The sequence below is a fragment of the Dendrobates tinctorius genome, unplaced genomic scaffold (genome assembly GCF_039654945.1).
Source record: "Dendrobates tinctorius isolate UK_male_01 unplaced genomic scaffold, ASM3965494v1 ptg000089l, whole genome shotgun sequence".
NCBI classification, from domain to species: domain Eukaryota; kingdom Metazoa; phylum Chordata; class Amphibia; order Anura; family Dendrobatidae; genus Dendrobates; species Dendrobates tinctorius.
This window is the reverse complement of record NW_027361757.1, coordinates 1212761-1226786: the sequence shown is the minus strand read 5'-3', so window position 1 is coordinate 1226786 and position 14026 is coordinate 1212761. Positions and strand designations below refer to the sequence as shown.

General features: G+C 45.1%; 1 protein-coding gene across 1 annotated transcript in view; it reads left to right on the top strand.

The window, feature by feature from the left end:
• PSD (pleckstrin and Sec7 domain containing) overlaps positions 1 to 14026 on the top strand; it is a 582815-nt gene that overhangs the window by 153753 nt on the left and 415036 nt on the right. The window lies entirely within an intron of this gene.

Genomic DNA, 14026 nt, shown 5'->3' with positions numbered 1-14026 from the left:
TGTCACATTGTAGAAGGATCATCTTTATTCTCATTTGCACAAGGAAAGAATAAAAGCAATGGGATGAAACTGAATGGGAGGAGACACAGATTAAATATTAGAAAAAACTTTTTGACAGTTAGAGTGATCAATGAGTGGAACAGGCTGCCACGAGAGGTGGTGCGTTCTCCTTCAATAGAAGTCTTCAAACAGAGGCTGGACAGACATCTGTCTGGGATGATTTAGCGAATCCTGCTTTGAGCAGGGGGTTGGACCAGATGGCCCAGGAGGTCCCTTCCAACTCTACGATTCTATGATTCTATGATATACATGTGCTTCTCACCACAAAATTAGAATATCATCAAAAAGTTAATTTATTTCAGTTCTTCAATACAAAAAGTGAAACTCATATTATATAGGGTCATTACAAACAGAGTGATCTATTTCAAGTGTTTATTACTGTTAATGTTGATGATTATGGCTTACAGCCAATGAAAACCCAAAAGTCATTATCTTAGTAAATCAGAATTCTTCATAAAACCAGCTTGAAAAATGATTTTAAAATCCAAAATGTTTTTCCTGCTGAAATGTATGTTCAGTAAATGCACTCAATACTTGGTCGGAGCTCCTTTTGCATCCATGAGGCATGACGATCAGCCTGTGGCACTGCTGAGGTGTTATGGAAGCCCAGGTTGCTTTGATAGCAACCTTCAGCTCATCTACATTGTGGGGTCTGGTGTCTCTCATCTTCCTCTTGACAATACCCCATAGACTCTCTATGGGGCTAAGGTCAGGCGAGTTTGCTGGCCAATCAAGCGCAGTTATATGGTTTTTTTTAAACCAGGTATTGGTACTTTTGGCAGTGTGGACAGGTGCCAAGTCCTGCTGGAGAATGAAATTTCCATCTCCGAAAAGCTTGTCAGCAGAGAGAAGCATGAAGTGCTCTAAAATTTCCTGGTAGACGGCTGCGCTGACTTTGGTCTTGATAAAACACAGTGGACCTACACCAGCAGATAACATGGCTCCCCACACTATCACTGATTGTGGAATCATCACACTAGACCTCAAGCAGCTTGGATTGTGTGCCTCTCCACTCTTCCTTCAGACTCTGGGAACTTGATTTCCAAATGAAATGCAAAATTTACTTTCATCTGAAAACAATACCTTGGACCACTGAGCAACAGTCCAGTTCTTTTTCACCTTGGCCCAGGTAAGATGCTTCTGGCGTTGTCAATTAGTCATGAGTGGCTTGACACTAGGAATGCGACACTTGTAGCCCATGTCCTTGATACGTCTGTATGTGGTGGCTTGTGTACCTTTTTCTACCATACTTTTTCCTTTCACTCAACTTTCCATTAATATGCTTGGATACAGCACTCTGCGAACAGCCAGCTTCTTTAGCAATGACATTTTGTGACTTACCCTCCTTGTGGAGCGTGTCAGTGACTGCCTTCTGGACATCTGTCAAGTCAGCAGTCTTCCCCATGATTGTGGAGCCTAATAAAGCAGTCTAAGGAACCTTTTAAACACTTAGAAAGCATTTGCAGGTGTTTTCTGTTAATTATTCTAATTTACTAAGATAATCAGTTTTGGGTTTTCATTGGCTGCAAGCCATAATCATCAACATTAACAGGAATAAACACTTGAAATAGATCACTTTGTTTGTAGTGACTCTATATAACAATTAACTTTTTGATGATATTCTAATTTTGTGAGAAGCCCCTATATTGCTCCAAACAGTAGAATGGGCCCCATATATTGTGCCATACAGTATAATGAACCCCATATAATACTACACACAGTATAATGGGCCTCATATATTGCTCCATACAGTATAATGTCCATACACAGTGCTCCATACAGTATAGTGGCCCCATATATTGCTCCATACAGTATAATAAATCCCATATATTGCTTCATACAGTATAATGGGTCCCATATAATGTTCCATACAGTATAATGAGCCCCTTATATTGCTTCATACAGTATAATGGCCCTACACAGTGCTCCATACAGTATGGTGGCCCCATATATTGCTCAATACAGAATAATGGCCCCCATATATTGCTCCATACTGTATAATGAGTCCCATGTATTACACCATACAGTATAATGGTCCCCATATTATTATCTATACAGTATATAATGGCACCATATATTGCTCCATACTTTTTAATTGCCCCATGCATTGCACAATACAGTTTAAAGTGCCCCATATATTGCTTCACACAGTATAACGGGCCCCATGTAATGCTCCATATATAAAAAAATACTCATCTCTCCTGTTCCCATCAGTTCCTGTCCCCTCATCATCTTTTGACTCTCTGTACTGCTCGGCAGAGGGTGCTCTGCAGTGACGTCATCACGCCCTCTGCCCTGAGATGTCACAGAGAGTCAGAAGACGACAACGCTGAAGATACTGGAGCTGCGGGGAACAAGGAGAAGTATTTGAGGGGGGGGGCTATGACAGCTCCGGGGTCCCCCAGCTCACGGGCCCCATTGCATGCCGGTGTCCCCAAAGCCGAGTGGTCCCCTCTATTCGTCCAGGGTATTGGCACTTGTGACGGGTGGTGATGCCGGCCGGCCCTGGTAGCAGCAAAGCATAAAGTTACTGTAGTACTGCTCATAAAAGTTCCAATAAAACAAAAGGCCAACAGAATGGTTTTCAGTTTAGTTTTATGTGTACAGCAGGAAGTAATGGACATGTCACCAGTTTTCTAAATAAATATATTTCTAAAGGTGCTATTGAAATGAAATTCTCAGCAGATGGTGGCAACAGCGTATCCAATTCACACGGGCAAAGAGATCAAACAGATGTCCATAAATTAAGTTATGTGTAATAGTGAGAAATGACAAGGGGAAAAAGTAGTTAACACTCTTACTGAAATGTATTTAATTGTTTGTGCAAAAACGTTAGTTGGTGATAACAGCTCAAGTCCCCTCCAATATGGAGAAACTAGTCACATGCATTGCTCAGATTTGATTTTGGCCTTTTCTTCCACACAAACACTCTTCAAATCCTGAAGATCCCATGGGCTCCTTCTATGAACTCTGAACTTTAGTTCCTTCCAGACATTTTTTATTGGAGTCAGATCCAGTGATTAGCTCTGCCATTCTAGCAGCTTTATTTTCTTTCTCTGAAACCACTTGAGAGTAGTCTTGCTGATGTGTCCACCCTCATTTCATGTTCATCATCCAGGTAGATGGCAGCAGATTTGTATCAAGAATATCTCTGTACATTTGTCCATTCATTAATCCTTCCTTCAATCATATAAAGTCTGCCAGTGCTGTGTGCTGAAAAACGGTCCCACATCATGATGTTCCCACCTCCAAACTTCACTGTTATCGTGTCTTTGGGGTGATAAGCAGTGTCTTTTGGCCTCAAACATGGTGTGTATTATGGCATCCAAAGAGGTTGGCTTTGGTCTCACCTGACCAGAATATATTCTCCAAGTATTTCACAGGCTTGTCTACTGTAAATGTTGAGTATACTTTACACGCTCTGAATTGGCTTTTTGTTCTGCAGTGGAGTCTTGCATGGTGAGCGTGCATACAGGCCGAGGAGATTGAGTACATTACTTATAGTTTTCTTTGAAACAATTGTACCTGATGATTCCAGGTATTTCTGGTATTTCATGGCTCTTGGACAATTCTTCTCATAATTATTTGAACTCCTAAGCCAATTAAACCAACTGCTATTATTTTTCACAAAGTGGCAGGATTGCTTTCTAATTACTGATAGATTTCAGCTGGTGTCATGACTTTCCATAGCTTTTTACACCTCTCTTTCTTCATGTGTTCAATACTTTCTCCCTGTGTCATTTCTCATTATTATACATAACTTAATTTATGGACATCTATGGTTTGATTTCTTTGCCTTTGTGGATTGGATGGGTTGATATTGACATCTGGTGAGAATTTCATGTCAATAGCATCATTATTATTTTTTCACCCTCTGTATATATGAAATGCAGTCCATATCATAAAGTGCAAGTGCAGCTGTAATCATATATAAATAATATAGCACATCAAAATAATAAAAATATATCCATACTAGCTTGGATTACCCCTCCTGGGTGGAGTCATCCATAATAAAGTGTAGAAAAAATAGGTAAAAGGGAACCTGTCAGGTGATACATGCTGCTCAAACCGCAGGCATCATGTCTTAATCTCTGGCTGTAATACTCCAGTCAAGTATATTTGTTTCTGAAATGCTTAGGACACTGAGTATCGTCGTACAGGCGGGTCCCCAGTCACTGTCCCTGTCATTCACTGCCACTGTCAGTCACTGTCAGCAGGCACGGAGAATCCACCGGGGGACTGCCCATACAACTATTCAATAGCAATCCTCGGTCACCGGCGGCTACTTAAAGTATGTTTTTCTCTGATAAGCCGCAGCATTTCAGATACAAACATACATGGCTGGGATACTACAGCCAGTGGCTGATACATGCTGCTTGCGGCTGCGGTTTTACCAACATGTATCAGCTAGAAGGATCCCTTTACCTCCCTAATATCACACTGACAAAAAGTGTCTCGTGCACATGAAGTAAAGGAAAAGGAACTACTAAAAGGCATCTAACAATATCTAATCATAGTAAATAATCCAGGGGATGATCATCACATAGATCTATCCACTTAGTAGTAGGAGTAGTCCAAGCTACTGTGGATGCAATTTATGATATGGATTATATTTCATATATGGTGCTGATAATAATCACTCTCTAGGATGTTAAAAGGGTGGTCCAAAAACAACGTAAATACCTTCAAAAATTGCTATCTACTGGGATTCTCAAACCAAAGCGTCATCAGAAAGGAAGTAGGAAAAATAAAATGGAATAGCTGTTAAGGCCCCGTCACACTAAGCGAGATCGCTAGCGATCTCGCTTAAGCGTCACCGATTTTGTGACGCAGCAGCGATATTGCTAGCGATATCGCTAAGTGTGATACTTGCCTCCGACCGGCTCCCCCGCTGGTTTTCGCTGATCGCGCGAGATCGTCCAGGGCCATTTCTCGTCGGCCACTTCCTGCTGGTGCCGACGAGCGACGCGTGGACGCGGGCGGGAGGACGTCTTCCTCGCCGCGTCTGACAGGTAAGTAACGACCGCCGACCGCTGCTACATCGCTGATGAGATCTGCCTGTTTGGCAGCTCACTAGCGACCATCTAGCGATGCACCAGCGATCCTGACCGGGTCGTATCGTGGTCGGGATCGCTGGTGCATCGCTAAATGTGACGGTACCTTTAGATAGTGTAGTTAGGGAACAGATCTTTAATGCAATTATGTTAGCAAATAGTTTATATTATGACATCAAATAGATAGGGATTTTAAGAAATTTACTTTGCCTTTAGACCACCCTTAAAGTGCACTTTTTTTGTTTTATTGGCATTATCCTAATTTTATGCTGCTACTTAGCACGTCAATTTTTGTACATCAATTGCCAATGTGATAATTATCTCCATTTTTATGTATCACTTTGAAATTACCGGTATATTTTCTCAGTACTTATGTAATGATAAATAAAGCTAATGTCTTTTGTAATTACTGTCTGAGTGCAGTCACCTTTAAAGATTTTTTAAATTTATTAAAGGCTGTTTGCTACTTTAAATTTACAGTACATCTCTTATGAGCCATGGCAGTAGGTTATATTCTTACTGAAGAAGGGTGAACAGAAACAACTGACTTTTTTTTTTTATTGCAAAGCACTTTAAGACTTGAGCAGTGTTAATAACCTACCACCAAGTTATTTTCATTGTATCTTTTTTTACCTCAGATTTGAAAAATATATAATATATATATATGCACATACTATATATATATATATATATATATATATATATATATATATATATTACAGTATATATGTATTTATATTGCAGAGAGAGATATATAGAAGAATAGCCAGTAATTCTTTTGCTGGCTTCTGTAAAATCACTGCAGGAGCCGACAGGATAGGAGAGATGGATTACATACAGTAAATCCATATAGAATAGATAGATATATACATGTCAGTGCCAAATACAATTAGTATAGTGTGTGTGCAAAATATTGAACATATATTTAATTAATAAAATATTTGTCATGATCCCAGTGCGGGTTTTTGAGCTGCACACCGGGGGTTAATGTCTGGAGCTCTGTGCAGGTTTTGACCTGCACACTTGGGGTTAATGATTGTGGCCTCTTTCTGGTTCTGGGAGAGCTTCATAAACCCCTGGGTAGCTTCAATCCCTGCCAGTTATACTTTTGCCATTGGCCTAGTGTGCTGACCCCCGTGTGCCTGTTTGTTGCTATAGCTTGTTTATATGGTTCTGACCCGATTCTGTTTCCCGTTGTGAGTTTGCCTGTTGGTTTTGTACTGCGTTATTATCTGTGTATGACTCATTGCATGTGACCTGACTACTCTCTGCTCGCCCCCTTTGGTACCCTACAGCTATCTCTGTGTGTGACTCATTGGCTACGTCCTGACTATTCTCACAGTCTATGCCCCTTGGTAACTTTGTCTCGCAGTTGCTCTGCTAGGAATTGTCTTGCAGCTCCTAGCTCTGTGGAGTTTAGGCCACGCCTCTAGCAGTCACGTGCTTCAGGACCTGCAGCTCTGAAGTACGCATCTATTCGGTTGCTGCCCGCTCCACAGGTAGCTTTGAGCACAGTTCGCTTTACTCAGGACACGCGCACTGGCTCAGTGAGCAAGTTCAGTGCGGTGTCTCTGACAATATTATTTTACAGAAAAAAATGGCGTGGGGTCCCCATATAATTAAAAGCCAGCAATGGCTATGCAGACAGCTGAGGGCTGATGTTAATAGCCTAGGAAGGGACCATGGATACTGGCCCCCCTGGCTAGAAACATCAGCTCTCAGCTGCCCCAGAAAAGGCTTATCTCTAAGGTGCGCCAATTCTGGCATATAGCCTTGCTATTCCCACTGCCCAGTAGCGGTGGCATATGGGGTAATAGTTGGGGGGTTGATGTCACCTGTCAAATTGTAAAGAAAACACACCCATTAAAAAATCCTTTAATTGAAATAAAGACACAGATTTCTTTATTATTCTTAATTAAACCATACTTACAACCACACCTAATCCATGTAAAGCCCTCATTCTCCTGTAATAAAAATAAAATAAAAAAACAACAATATACCATACCTGTACGTCGTTGTGTCCCACGCCGTAATCCATATCTGGGGGATATACATTTTTCAGCTTGGACGGTGCTAAGATGTGATCGCCCTGGCTGAAATACCACTGGTGAAAGAGGAGATGCTGCCAGCGCAGCCTCAGTGACTAGTGTTGTGTTATAAATAACAATCCAGCACGTCAAAAGGAAATTAAAGGGGTTGTGAGGTGAAAACGAGAGATCATATAACCACAGGATTGGTCATTACTTATTGATTGTGGTGGTCTGATTGCTGGAACCCACACAGCAGAAGGGGGCATTTTTATCCCCATTAAAATGGAGCGGAGTGCATATGTTTGACTGTGACTCCATTCGTTCCCTATGGGGCTGCCGAGCGCAATGCTGTTTTTACCACAGCCCCTTATAAAATGAATGGCGCGATGGTCGGGCATATGCACTGCTGCTCCATTATAACAGGCATAACAGTGCCCAATCAAGGATAAAAATTCCTGTTATGCCAATCGATGCAGGTCCAACTGTTTGTACATTTTAAATGCTTTCATTTAACATAGTAACATAGTAACATAGTTATTAAGGTTGAAGGGAGACTTTAAGTCCATCTAGTTCAACCCATATCCTGTCCTAACCTGCCCTAACATGTTGATCCAGAGGAAGGCAAAAAAAACCCATGTGGCAAACAGTAAGCTTCACATTGGTGAAAAAAACTTCCTTCCCGACTCCACATACGGCAATCAAACTAGCTCCCTGGATCAACGCAATATTAAGGAAACTAGTGTATATACCCTGTAATATTATACTTTTCAAGAAAGGCATCCAGTCCCTTCTTAAATTTTAGTAGGGAATAGAGTTGAGCGAAACGGGTCGAAAAATTTCAAAAGTTGCCGACTTTTGGCAAAGTTGGGTTTCATGAAACGAAACCCGACCCTAGGATGAGGTCGGCCACGAGGTCGGCGACTTACGCGCCAAAGTCGCGTTTCAAAAGTTTGTTTTGCGCTCTTTTTCAGCCAATCAGGATCCACGGACACTGTGGGCAACGTGATGACATAGGCAGGGGTCACCACCATCTTTCAGAAGGGCATGCAAGTGATTGGCTTGCTTTGGTGGGCGTCACAGGGGTTATAAAAGGGCGTGCACGCCGACCGCCATCTTACTTCTGCCGATCTTAGCATAGGGAGAGGTTGCTGCTGCTGATTCTGTAGGGAGAGCGTTAGGCAGGGAAGAAGAAAAAAAAACTGCTTCTGCTGCTAGCGATTTTGCCTGTACAACACACCAGTCACTGTGTGTGCAGTGCAAGGGGAGGCTATATTGTGGTGGATCAGCGGTGTTGGTTGTTAGGCTGCCTTCTAAGGCTTCCTGACAGCTGCATTGCTGTTTACCCACTGCTCTGCAAACTGCTTTTTTAAAAGCAATCCCAATTTTTTTTTTTGTCCTGCTGAGGTACTGAGCGTGCATTTTTTCACACCATACAGCGGTGTACGCTCCTCACACAGTACCGTGTAACGGCTGTTATCACAGCCACAGTGAAGCTATCTGTGTGTCACTCTGTGAGAATAAGTCGAGGACATGTTCCGTTCTTACAGACCTGCACCTATTAGTTTTGTCTAGCTTTCAAACAGTTAAATATATTTGCTGTTTGATCACATTCAAAACTATAGAGAGACAGCGTGTGTCAGTCCGTATACTTAAAAAACACGGAGCTTGACAATTTTACGTACACCGGACAGCCATGTACGTGCACGCTCCTCTCAGTACCGTGTAACGGCTGTTATCACGGCCACAGTGAAGCTATCTGTGTGTCACTGTGGAAGGATAAGTGGAGGACTTGTTCCGTTCTTACAGACCTACACTCTAGGGAGATTCCTATTCTGCCCAATTCTACATACACCTTGTAGTTTGTGATACACTAGCCAATTTCTGCCTGTGACATAGCGCTCTGATATTCAGTGGGCCTCACACAATCCAAAAGTGTCCAGTGTCCACTAGTGTGTGCAGAAATTCAAAATCTCCCTTATCCTGTAGTCACTTTTTTCACACCTGTGCCATCGAGCCTGTGACATAGCGCTCTGATATTCAGTGGGCCTCACACAATCCATAAGTGTCCAGTGTCCACAAGTGTGTACAGAAATTCAAAATCTCCCCTGTCCTATAGACACCTTGTACCTTGTTTTACATTACTATATAGTTTGTTGGATTTTGTCTACATTTCTACCAAAAATGAGGAAGGCTGGTGGAAGAGGCCGTGGAATTGGGTGGGGGTTGGCAGCTGGTAATGATGGTGTTGGTGGTGGATCTGATGGTAGTGGCAAGAGCAAAATAGGACCGAATGCAGGAGGTGTTGAGCCTGCGTCATCATCTGGCTCCATAAGGCTTCGAAGGCTTAGTTTTCTAGGAGTTGGCAAACCGCTTTTAAAGCCAGAGCATCAGGAAAAAGTTTTGTCTTACATTGCTGACTCAGCCTCCAGCTCTATCGCCTCCTCTTCTGAAGTTGTAAAAAGTAAAAGCACTGAGTCGTCATTGGAGGCTCATGTTCATGAACCACACCTTTCCTTGTGTCCTTCACCCCAACCAAGATTGAAGGATGACGCAGGCCATACTACTGATTACTCCATGGAGCTGTTTTCACATACCATGCCTGGATTATCAAGTGAAATGGTGAATTACCCAGGCCAAGATGAATCTGACATGGAGTGCACTGATGCACAGCCGCTGATAGATGATTCTGCTGGTACATTCACTCAGAGCACTACATTGTCCTCGCAGTGTACAGAGCCAGATTCTGACCCTGATGAGACTCAGGTGCCCCTTCCCGCACACTATACCACCATACACGGTGACACAGAGGAAGGTGCACATGACATTGAAGAGGAGGTGATGGATGACCCAGTTGTTGACCCAGATTGGCATCCATTTGGGGAAGAGGGTGCTGCTTCCAATAGCTCAGATGAGGAGCATCCACAGCAGACATCGACATCGCAACAGCTGTTATCTGGCAGGCCCGGAGCACTCCAAAGACAGGTTCCAAAAATCAAAAGAGTTGCTGGACAGCTTGTCCAGAGGGTCAAAAGATCACAGCGTGCTAGGCCGCAAAATGTCTGCCAAAGTAGGAAGAGTGCAGTGTGGCACTTTTTTGAACAAAATCCTCATGATCAGGCCAAGGTTATCTGTAAGAAGTGCGCAAAGACCTTTAGCCGAGGGAAAAATCTGAAAAATTTGAATACCAGTTGCATGCTTAGACATTTAACCAGCATGCACTTGCAAGCGTGGACACAACACCAAACCTCAAGTGCCACATGTGCAACTGATCACAAAGAAGGTAGTCAGCAACGCTACATTGTTTCCCCCACTGTAAGCCCACTGGTTAGCACAGCAGCAAATGTTGAGGTGTCGTTGCAAGGCCACAGCAGTCAGGGAATCCCACTGTTATATCAACGAAATACTGAATCTAGGCCATCAGAAAGAACACCAACTCCATCACCATCATCAACTCTCTCTCAGTCCGCCCTGTCCACCGCTACTTCCACCATATGCAGCTCTCAAGTCCAGCTCACCCTCCCAGACACTATGAGTAGGTCAAGAAAGTACTCAGTCTCTCATCCACGTACACTGGGTTTGAACGCCCACATTGCCAAACTAATCTCGTTTGAGATGATGCCCTATCGGTTGGTGGAAAGCGCAGCTTTCCGCGAACTCATGGCCTATGCAGTACCACGCTATGACCTACCCAGTCGCCACTTCTTCTCTCGCAAAGCCATCCCAGCCCTCCACCATCATGTAAAAGACCGCATTGTCCATGCACTCAAGCAGTCAGTGAGTGGAAAGGTGCACCTCACAACTGATGCATGGTCCAGTCGGCATGGCCAGGGCCGTTACGTGTCCATCACTGCGCACTGGGTTAATGTGGTGGATGCAGGGTCCACAGGGGACAGCGGTGGTGGGACAGTGCTGCCTAGCCCACGGTATAGGAAACAGTTGGCTGTAGGCGTTCGACCCTCCTCCTCCTCCTCCAGAAGCGAAAGCTCGTCCACAGAGCGCAGTCGTACGAGCACTCCATCTGCAGCTGCCACTGTTGCACACGAGGTGTCCCCCTATCGAGCAGCTAGTGGAAAGCGTCAGCAGGCTGTGTTGCAGATGATGTGTTTGGGCGACAGACACACCGCCGAGGTGCTGGCCGAGTACTTGAAGCGACAAACTGAGTCATGGCTGGGCAGTGTACATCTTGAGGCAGGCAAGGTAGTTAGTGATAACGGCCGTAATTTTGTAGCAGCCATAGCCCTTTCAAAACTCAGCCACATACCTTGCTTGGCTCACACCTTGAACCTGGTGGTGCAGTGCTTCCTCAAAAATTATCCGGAGTTAACAGCCCTGCTCCAGAAGGTGCGAAGACTGTGCGCGCACATCCGCCGGTCGCCTGTACACTCCGTTTGTATGCAGAAGCTGCAGCGATTGCTCCACCTTCCCAACCACCGCCTCATTATCGACATTGCAACAAGGTGGAACTCCACCCTGCACATGGTGGAGCGGCTGTGCGAGCAGAGGCAGGCCATAATGCATTTGTGGGAGGATACACGGCCAGGCACTTTGAGAGCAGACATGGAGTTGACAGGTGTGCAGTGGTCGAAGCTGAAAGACCTCTGTAAAGTCCTTCAGTGTTTTGAGGAATGCACACGGCTGGTAAGCGCAGACGACGCCATCCAAAGCATGAGCATCCCACTTATGCGTCTGCTCATGCAAACTTTGACGCACCTTAAGGAGCAGGCGTCTGCAGCCAATGTTGACGAGGAGGAAGAGGAGGAGGGAATCCTTGATGACATTCAGCCATTGTCTGCTCAGGGACCTCTCCTGGACGAGGTGGAGGAAGAAGAGGAGGAGGAGGATGATGATGGGGATGATTACTTAGGGGAGGAGGATGCATCTCGTGGGGCAAGTGAAAATGTTGGCGTGGCAAGGTCTGCTACTGGGCTTGTGCGTGACTGGAGGGATGTGGATTTGCCAGAAAGTGCTCCTCCAACCAGCACTCGCAGTGCATCAATGACACCGGGAACATTGGCCCACATGTCAGATTATGCCTTGCAGATCCTAAAAAGGGACCCTCGCATTGCCAAAATGATGAACGATGACGACTACTGGTTGGCCAGCATCCTGGATCCACGCTATAAAGGCAAATTACAAAATATCATGCCACAGGAGAACCTTGACCTAATATTGGCTAATAAACAAGCAACTCTGGTAAATCGGTTGCTTGAGGCATTCCCAGCACACAGCAGCGGTGATGGTTCTCACACGAGCCGTACGGGCCGGGGGCAGCTTGGCAGAGGTGTTCGTGGTGCACACAGCAGAAGTGGCGTTGGAGACAGGGGTTTCATGACAATGTTGTGGACTGATTTTTCAAATACCGCTCACACAACTGGTAATACTGCATCGATGGAAAGTGACAGGAGACAGCAGTTGTCAACTATGGTTACAAACTACTTTTCCTCCCATATCGATGTTCTCCCACACAGGTCATTCCCCTTTGACTATTGGGCTGCTAAACTGGACACCTGGCCTGAATTGGCCCAATATGCCTTACAGGAGCTCGCTTGCCCAGCTGCAAGTGTGCTATCGGAAAGAGTCTTCAGTGCAGCTGGATCAATCCTGACAGAAAAAAGGACCCGTCTGTCAACCCAAAATGTGGATGATCTAACCTTCATTAAAATGAACCACGCATGGGTTTCCAAGGATTTTGTCCCACCTTCCCCTGATGACACATAGGGTGACAGAAAAATGGCTTGCTTTGGTCCACCTCTTCCTGGGACTTGACCTATTTCACCTTTTGCATCAGCTGAATGTCCAACATCAACATATGCCACTTTCTAAAACTCCCTAACTGTGCTGCCTCCCCCCCATGGCTGGGGTCACCACCTAGCGCACGACACCGTGCGAGTGCCGTTGCCCTGGACAGGTGGGTAGGCCGACTCTTGGGCGCGGGCACTGGCACAGGGTCCCTCATAGTGCAATCAAGTGTCTCTGACGGTGGTGGTGCACACCCGCCGTCAGACACACCACCGTACTATGAGGGGCCCAGTGCCAGTACCGACGCCCACGAGTGGGCCCCCCTTGCTTGGGCAGGGCCCCAGCATTTGCAATCTTTACCTCTCCCTGCTCCTCCGCTGTGTAGTCTGGGCCGTCAAATCCATACTGTGCCTGACACCGTCTGAGCCTGCCTCCTGATGTATAGACATATATTTTGAATGTGTACGCTATCCATACATGTTATCCGGGGATACGGCACCCTTTCTCACCTTTGTGCAATCACGTGCAATCCATACTGGGCCTAACACCGTCTGAGCCTGCCTCCTGATGTATAGACATATATTTTGAATGTGTACGCTATCCATACATGTTATCCGGGGATACGGTACCCTTTCTCACCTTTGTGCAATCACGTGCAATCCATACTGGGCCTAACACCATCTGAGCCTGCCTCCTGATGTATAGACATATATTTTGAATGTGTACACTATCCATACATGTTATCCGGGGATACGGTACCCTTTCTCACCTTTGTGCAATCACGTGTAATCCATACTGGGCGTGAGAACGGCTGGCGAGCTGTTAAGCAGGCTACAGCACCTGTGGTTTGCACACGTAAGTTTTTTATTTTTTCAGGAATGACGGTTAGGCCTAATTCCGGAACTGGGGGTGACCTGCACTTACTGGGAAATCATCGTTCGCGGGTAATAATTGTAATCAGTGATCCCCATCACTAACGTTGTTCAGCGGGTTATCTGCACCTGTAAGCGACAAACGCTGGCCTTTTCAGTGTAGCGCACATGCAGCCACAGACATGTAAGGGCATGACACACCAGTTATTGGCCAATTTCATGTGCCAGAGCCTCACGTGTCCCTCTAGTAAGCCGGACTCGGACCGCGGGG